The sequence below is a fragment of the Apodemus sylvaticus genome, chromosome 10, assembly GCF_947179515.1.
Source record: "Apodemus sylvaticus chromosome 10, mApoSyl1.1, whole genome shotgun sequence".
NCBI lineage: Eukaryota > Metazoa > Chordata > Mammalia > Rodentia > Muridae > Apodemus > Apodemus sylvaticus.
The window spans coordinates 7,678,461-7,686,819 of NC_067481.1; positions in this window are offsets into that span (position 1 = coordinate 7,678,461).

An 8,359-nucleotide genomic window follows, 5' to 3' on the forward strand; every position below is an offset into this window, starting at 1 on the left:
GTATCCAGGGGTATAGCATTGATGCCCCAGGCATCCTCTATCCCCACCTTCTGCCTGACCCCAGGAGGCATCAAACACTGGGAAGAGGACCGGAGACCTCTTCAGGGGCAGTTAAGGAAGGAGATGTGAGAGGAGTCTCACAGCCCAGGCAGGAGGTAGCCAGAGGACACTGAGGTCTCCCAGGCCCCTGCTTAGGAACCAGTGAAACCAAGGCTACTCGGGTTCCCAGCAGGAGCAATGTCTCTGAGACCCACCTGATGCTGGCTCAGCCCTCTGGGGCAAGCAGAGCATTGGGCCGTCTTACCTGCTGGACTGCTGGGAAGAAGGGAGGGGCTGGGCTGCAGGTGCAGCACAGAGGGCCACCTGCTCATCTGCTTGGGGGCCTAAAAGGCAAATGAAGACTGTCCTGCCCCCAGGCAAGGCTTGATTTGGTCTTTCCCTATACACTGGGCTCTGGGTCTCATGCCTAACATCTAAGGCTCCCAGCTCACAGACCACTCGCTCCTTACAAATGTGTTTTGGGGACTGGAGAGATGGTTCCACAATTAGGAGCAGTAGCTACTCTTCCAAAGTACCTGGGTTCAATTCCCAGTACCTACATAACAGCTCACAACTGTCTGTAATGCTCTTTCTAGGTCATCTGACACCCTTACCCAGATATATATGTGCGCATGCAGGCAAAACACCAGTGTGCATAAAATAAAAATAAAAATAAAAAAAGGAGGAAGGGGAGAGGGAGAGGGAGAGGGAGAAGGGGTCCAAGGAGTTGATTTTAAAGCTGCTAAGGTTTCCCATTTTCAGAATGCAGAAGTGGCCCAGCTGGGCAGGGCTCTGTCCGGCAAAGCAGAATATTACTTCCCAGTCCCACTGACCACACTGGCAAAAACCCAAATCCAGATGCACTTTTGAATCCTTTGAGGAGCTTTAAAAAAAAAAAAAAATCTGTACCCAGGACTGGAGAAATGGCTCAGTGGTTAAGAGTATTGGTTTCTCTTCCAGAGGTCCTGAGTTCAATTCCCAGCAACCACATGGTGGCTCACAACCATCTGTAATGGGATTTGATTCCCTCTTCTGGTGTGCATAGAAACAGAGGATTCATATACATAAAATAAATATATAAATTTTTTTTAAAAAAATCTGAACCCAACCAGGTACAAAATGGTAATTCCAGTACCACTCAGAAGGCTGAGACTGGAGAGTCACGAGTTCAAGGCCAGCTGAGGCTGCCTAGTAGAAGTTCTAGGCCAACATGGACTCCAAGAAACAAAACAAAACAACAAAAATAAGCATCTAGCATTTTCGCAGGCATGTGGTGTACATCTGTAATCCTAGCATTTGGAAGTTGGAACTAGGAAGATCAAGAGTTCGAGGCTATCCTCTGCTACATAGCAAGTGTGAAGCCAGCCTGGGCTACACAAGACCCCAGTCTCAGAAACAACAACAAGGAAGTTCGTTTCTCCTTTGAATTCCTTTGCACTCTTGGAAGTTATTTTCTCCTTTTTTCTGAACAAGTGTTTGTTCTGCTATTGAGAGAGAGAGAGAGAGAGAGAGAGAGAGAGAGAGAGAGAGAGAGAGAGAGAGAGAGAACAAGTAAGCAGGATAAAGCAGGAAAACCACCTATGCTTGGGCCAGTCCCCACACAGGAATTGCTCCTGGAGACTCTCTGACCTATTGGCTGTTCTGGCCTTAGGGCGGGGCCTGTGGTGTGTGGGGCAGGGTCTTGGTGTGTGGGCGGGGTGGGCGGGGGCAGGGTCTTGGTGTGTGGGCGGGGTGGGCGGGGCCAGGGGCCCCGTGGAGAGTAAAGGAGGTTTCAGGTGGTACTCAGTTGTTAAGTTTTGAGGCAGGGATCCTTCTCACCAAAATTCTCTCCACAGAAGGCAGGGGTCCCCACAGGGAGGATTTCACAGGACAAAAAAGGCTGAGCTTGTGAGACCCGGTGTACCAGTTACACCTTGGAACTACCGACAGGGCCAAGAGATTAGTTCTAAAAATGGATAACCCAAAAAATAAATGAAAAGAGATAGAAAGCCTAGCTTAGGCTTTTGGATTTTGTTTGTCGAGACAGAGTCTCACTATGTATTCCTGCCTAGTCTGGAAGTTAATTTGTAAATCAGGCTGTTCTCACACTCACATAGATGCACCTGACTTTGCCTCCTGAGCACTGGGATTAAAGACCTGCACTACCACACCCAGCATAGCCTAGGTTTTGGATCCCACCTGGTTTTGAATACGTTGTGTGACCTTGTCTGAGTTTCTAACCTCTCTGAGCCTTAGCTTTTCCTCCTGCAATAATGAGGCTATCAGTCTACAGTGACCATAGTCCAGGAGGGTTTGTGTTTATTGCTATCTCTATTGCTTTATTTATTTATTTTTGTTTAGTATGTGTGGTATGTACAGGTATGTATGGTCATGTGCATGTGAACATGTAAATGTACATGTGTATACAGGTATGTGTGCATATATGTGTGAATGTGTGTGAATGTGTGTGTGTGTGAATGTATGTATGTGTATGTGTGCATATGTGTATGTGTGTGTATGTGTGCATATGTGTGTATGTGTGCATAAGTGTTTGTATGTGTGCATATGTGTGTGTGTGTGTGTGTGTGTATGTCTTGTAGTGTGCTTTGCCATCTGTAATCTCAGGATTTTCCACCTGTCCACTCTGTTCCCTGAAATAATGATTCTGAGACTTCTTATTTATTTACAAATACCTAGGCCAACGCTTTACATGTTCTCCAATTAGCTCAGACCTGATTGATCCCCTTAGCCCATTCCCTGTAAAGCACATGGACAGTTACTTCTGCTTAGGTTCCGGGCGTCTGTCCTCCTTAGGGTCCCCCGGGGAAATCCTCCCAAAAGCTTCTTCCCAGAATCCTTTCTTCCTACCGGAACTTCCACCTGCTGTTTCCTATCTCAGCTATAGGCCCATCAGCTCTTTATTGACAGGTGAATGCTTTTACACAGCGTATAAGAGTGCATATCTCTGTTTATCCGTTTGTTTGTTTGTTTGAGACAGTGCTTCTCTGTGTGGCCTTGGCTGTCCTGGAACTCGCTCCATAGGCCAGATTGGCCTCGAACTCACGGAGATCCACCTGCTTTTGCCTCCTGAATGCTGAGCTTAAAGTCTTGTGCCACCACGGATGAGCTGCCATGCCTACCTTTCTACATGGGTTCTGGGGATGGAGCTTGGACCTTCATGCTTGTTTGGTGAGCACGTTAGCAGCTGAGCCATCTCCTAACCCCCTCCAAGGCCTTCAGTACATAACTCCGCCCATGTTTGCAGAGCTATGTGCAGTGGACCACAGTGGGTGCCTCATCTTACCTATTCAAAGTGGGCGGAGCCTCTTCCTTCCCCTCAGTCTCTTGACTATCTGACCCCACATCTTGGACCTCAAGCCAAACAGCATTACCAGGACACATCCCTGCAGGTCCACTGGTCTAGCCTGAATCTGGGTGTCTCCACCAGGTGGCACTTGATATCCAACCTTGCTTATTTGCTTAACAAATATTCCATGGTTTCCCCTGTTATGCCAGGCTCTGGGCCCAAAGATGGGATCGGGACCGTAGAGATAAAAATACAGCAACTTCTCCTTTCTGGGAGTCCAGAGTGTAGTAGGAAACATGTAAACAAAGACAGGGGAAAAAAGATTCCCTTAAAAGGTGAAAATTGCTGCTAAAATCAGAGCCCAGATCCCAGTGACCCGGTGAGTCACTGACTACGGCTTTCCACCTATGTGACACAGAAGAGTGGCCGGCCCTGCACCTTCGCCCTATTTGATCTCTGTCCCCTTGAGGAACTCTAAAGGACAATAAACAGGGATCTCTTGAAAATTCCAGAGGTGGGGCTGGGGGTGTAGCTTAGCTGGGGGTGTAGACTACTTGCCCAGGGCACACAAAGCCCTAGCTTCCATCCTGGACACTACATATGCCGGGAATGTCAGTACACACTGTTAATCCCAGCACTGGGGAGATGGAAGCCAAAAGATCAGAGGTTCCCAGGTTGTCCTTGCATCCGTGGTTACATAATGAGTTCGAGGCCAGCCTGAGTGCATAAGATCCTGTCTCAATCAATCAATCAATTATATATCCAGGGTGCTGGAAGGGGGCACGTATAACCTTAGGTTGTCTGGTCCTTTTTTACTCCACAAATGAACCCCACCCCACCCCCCAGTCCCAAAGATGAGCCCTTTATAAAGGCTTCCTGTAACTCAGCTGCTGGATTTTTTTCTTTTAGGGGTGTGTGTCTGTGTGTGTGTGTGTGTGTGGTTCGTGTGTGTACCAGAACCTGCAAAGATTAGGTGATCTGGTGTCAGATCACCTGGAGCTAGAGTTACAGAGGTCTTGAACGACCTGAAGTGGGAGCAGAGCACCAGGCATTTCCTAGAGCAATCCTAACTGCGGAGTCATCCCTTATCTGTGACACAGATAATGTGGGCAGCACATCCCCACCTTGTCCAGTAGGAGCAGCGTTTCTAACCACTAAGCCATTCATTTCCCCGGCCCCAAGCACCCACGCTGCCCTTCCCTCTGATCTGAGTTCAGGTCCCAGCACCAATCACCTCTAACTCCAGTTCCAGGGAATCCAAAGAAAGCCTCTGGCCTTCAGGGGCACTGCATGCATGTAAAAGACACATGTCCTTACTCATACACAATCACATACGTACACACATAACTAAAAATAATATCAAAAAAAAACTTCTTAAAACCAGTGACTCAGAGCTGGAGTGGGTGGGGTTTGTGCCCTTGCCTCCCACGGGCAAGGTCTTGCCTTCTACCCTACCCCACCCCTACCCCACCCCAACCCCACCCCTACCCTGCCAGCACTGCTGTGAATTCGGAAATCAAATTCATGGTTTATTTTCTCAGTGAAAATAGAGAATGAAAGGGGTGTGAAGGGAAGACGGGGTAGAGAAACAGCAAGGCAGTCAAAGTCTCTGCCTCCTCTACCTAGCACTCCCACCCTCCCACGGGTGAACCTAAATTTTATTTCCCCAACTCTCTCTCTCTCTCTCTCTCTCTCTCTCTCTCTCTCTCTCTCTCTCTGGTTTTTTGGATTTGGTTTTTTTCGAGCCAGGGTTTCTCTGTGTAGCCCTGGCTGTCCTGGAACTCTGTAGACTAGGCTGGCCTCGAACTCAGAAATCCGCCTGCCTCTACCTCCCAAAGTGCTGGGATTACAGGTGTGCGCCACCACCCCCGGCTTTCCCCAACTCTCTTATACAGAATCCTTTTACACAAATAAGGGCATCTGAATATAAGGGTGTCAGTATATGCAGGCTACTAAAACCATCTGCTTTGAGTCTGGGATTGGTTTCTCCTGGAAAGTTCTTTGCATGTGAGGTAATACCATCTTGCCCCCATCCCTGCTGGGCACTCAGCGAGCCTTCCCTATAGGGATCTGGTGCAAAGGCTGGAAGGGAATCTTCCAGAGCTGTGTGTGTGTGTGTGTGTGTGTGTGTGTGTGCTGGGTCCATTTATCCCTATGAGAGTCACAAGACAGAGAGCTGTGCTCAGCCAAGTGTGGCCTGCCCCTTGCTGTGACCTGCAGCTGGGCACCTGCTACCCAGACTCTCCCCTGACCTTGGGCTCTGACTGTGGGTCTTTCTGGTGACTCAGATACCCTGATCCAGTGTACAGAAAACAGACTTGTGTGGCTGGCATTCTTATCCCAAGACAACTCAGCTCACCAAGAAAGATGTAGGGAGTTAATGATCACTTGTTGCCTGTACTGTAGCTAAAGATTGGGATTCCCAGGTTGCCCTTCCCCAGAGAAGCAGCTCAGAAAGCAAGCAAAATCTAGGACTGTGTGGATTCCCAGGGTCCCTGTAAGGCTGGCTGAGGCCCCACGTAACTCCCCAGGGAACCAGACCTCAGCCCAGGGGTTGGACAATCAATGCTAACCAACATTTGCCATGTCCCCAAACATGTTTGGTTGTCACAACCTGGGACTTGGAGATCCTGGCATCTAGCCGATAGAGGGTCCCACTCAGCATCTCCCACATACAGCTTCCAACAAAAGAAGTCTTCCTTCCCAAGTGTCAGTAGTGACAGGCTAAGGAGACTGTCCCCTGAGGCCCAACCAAAGCAGTGGAGGAGCTCCCTCCCCAGGCTGGCTGGTGCAGGCATCTGCCCTCCTTACAGATATGAGCTAGGCTGAGACAGACATGATCCTGGGCTGGTGGAGCAGATGGGACAGAGACTTCTGCACCAGATCCCTATAGGGAAGGCTAGGAAAGCAGGGTGGGGGCACAGTGGGCTACTCCCAACACTCGTACCCATCCCCCCTCCCCATCCTCACTCAGGGCTGGGCAGGCACAGAGACAGTGAGGGGCAGCTGGTCACAGCTGGCTGGCACTTAGGGGGAACCCGATTGCAGGGATGGAGCTTAGGTGAGAGTAGAAGGCAGCATTGGTTGGCTGGGGACTGGAGAGGCGGGCCCTACAAGGAGAGTGACAGCCTGAGCTCCAGATGTTCAGGCCTACCTTCCTTCAGCCCAAAACACAGCCCAGGAGCCTAGGAGAGAGTGGGGGTGTTTGTGGTGGGAGAGGGAAGCAGAGGATCTGAACCCAGAACCCTGGAGTTCTGGCAAGGTCCCATCTGATCCTCCAGATTGGGACTCAGTGTGAAACCTTCCCAGGTCCCCACCCTTGGCACCCTCAAAGTGCCTTGGGAGGCGGTGTGAACTTCTCTGCCTCTTTATGGACACACCAGAGAGCAGCTCCTTCTCTGCCTGGCTAGAGCGAGCCTACAGGCTGAAAGCTGGCTAGCCAGGATGGGCCTCCTAAACCCCTCAGCTCCTCTGTGGAAGGCACAACCTTGCAGTGACCGTCATCTAGCTAGTTCTACTGCAGACCTCAGGCAGAGACTGTTGTATCTCCCCAACTCCATCACAGACAGAGCAGGACAGTCAGGCCACACCATAAGGATGCCCTGTGGCCCAGAGTTACTGCCACTCTGGAATGGCCAGGTGAAGCCTCCATAACTTCTTCAGAGCTCCCGTCTCTCCTTGTAAAGAGGAATAGCAGTCGCTCCTCTCAATGCCCTTTTGGGTACTTGGGGAGCAATTGTCTGGTCCCAGCTCTCCAGCCTGGCTATTTGGATTTCCTGTGCAAGTAAGCCACCCACCAAGGCGTTTCCTCCTACACATCAGAGAACTCCCAAGATATACCAACATATACCTCCAAGCCCCAAGCCAGCTATTGCACCCATCCTGGGACGCCAATGCCTGGGGCAAACAGTGGTAAGTTGTACCCAAGGATAGACAGCAAATGATCCAGTCTAGAGGTCGGATAGTCTAGGGAGGACACACTTGAGTGCTATGCTTGAATGTAATTTTTTTGTGTGAGTGCTCTTTTGTGTATCCAAAGATTGTCACTCCTATTTTATAGATAAGCGGAGACTGGGGGATGATGGAAGGGACTGTGGAAGGCCACAACTAGTAATCACCCTTTGATTTCTATACATCGTATAGAACTCTCCACTCCGAGGTCACTTCCTACTACAAAGCTAATTGAGTCTCTTTGAGAGTGCTAGTCTCAAAGAGACCCCCGCCCCATTACTGACACCCGGTGGGACCCACCACCCCCACTCCTGGCCATTAACAGATACCTTTCCTCAGTGAGGATGAGGTCAGAGCCTCACAGGGCCCACAAGGAGGATGAGGTCAGAGCTCTCTGGCTGGTGCAGATGCTAAATAATTCATGCTGCCGCTGTAAACGGGGCTGCAGCTTCCTGAAGGATCCAGCCCCGAGACAGCAGACAGGAAGTCTGCTTAGCAGCCCCCCTGAGCACAACCTTGGCGTGCCCTCTGCAGAGTTTGAGGGGGTGCTGGTTGGTCTTGGTGAGAATGTTGGTTGGTGTCTGGGCAGTGACAGCCAGGCAAGCCAGATAACCTTCCTGTTTCTTGCTTTCTTCAGTGAGGAGCTGAAGTGCTGCGGGCTGAACAAGTACAATGGACCACAAGAGCGAGCTGGGTGTGGCCATGACAGGGCCCCTAGGCCTGGGGCAGCTGTCATCATCTCTGGCCCAGCATGCCTTTCTGTGAATAAAACATTTTACGAAGATGAAATGGGCTGTGCCCTGCCTCCCAACCATGCCAGGCATAGCTGGGTAGTTATCTGAGGGTGTCCCCTTTCCCACCGCACCCCTCCTACATCTTGTGTGGGAACCATTTGTCTCTCTGCTTGGCTGGTTAAGAATTCAATGCTTTGTTTTGTTTTGTTTTGTTCTTCTATGTAGTGCTGGCTGGTCTGGAACTCTCAAAGATCTGTCTGCCTCTGTCTTCCAATGTTCTTAATTAAAGGCATGCAACACTGTCCAGCCTAGAATTCAAAAGTCTTTTGGAGGTCTGGCTTTCTCCCTT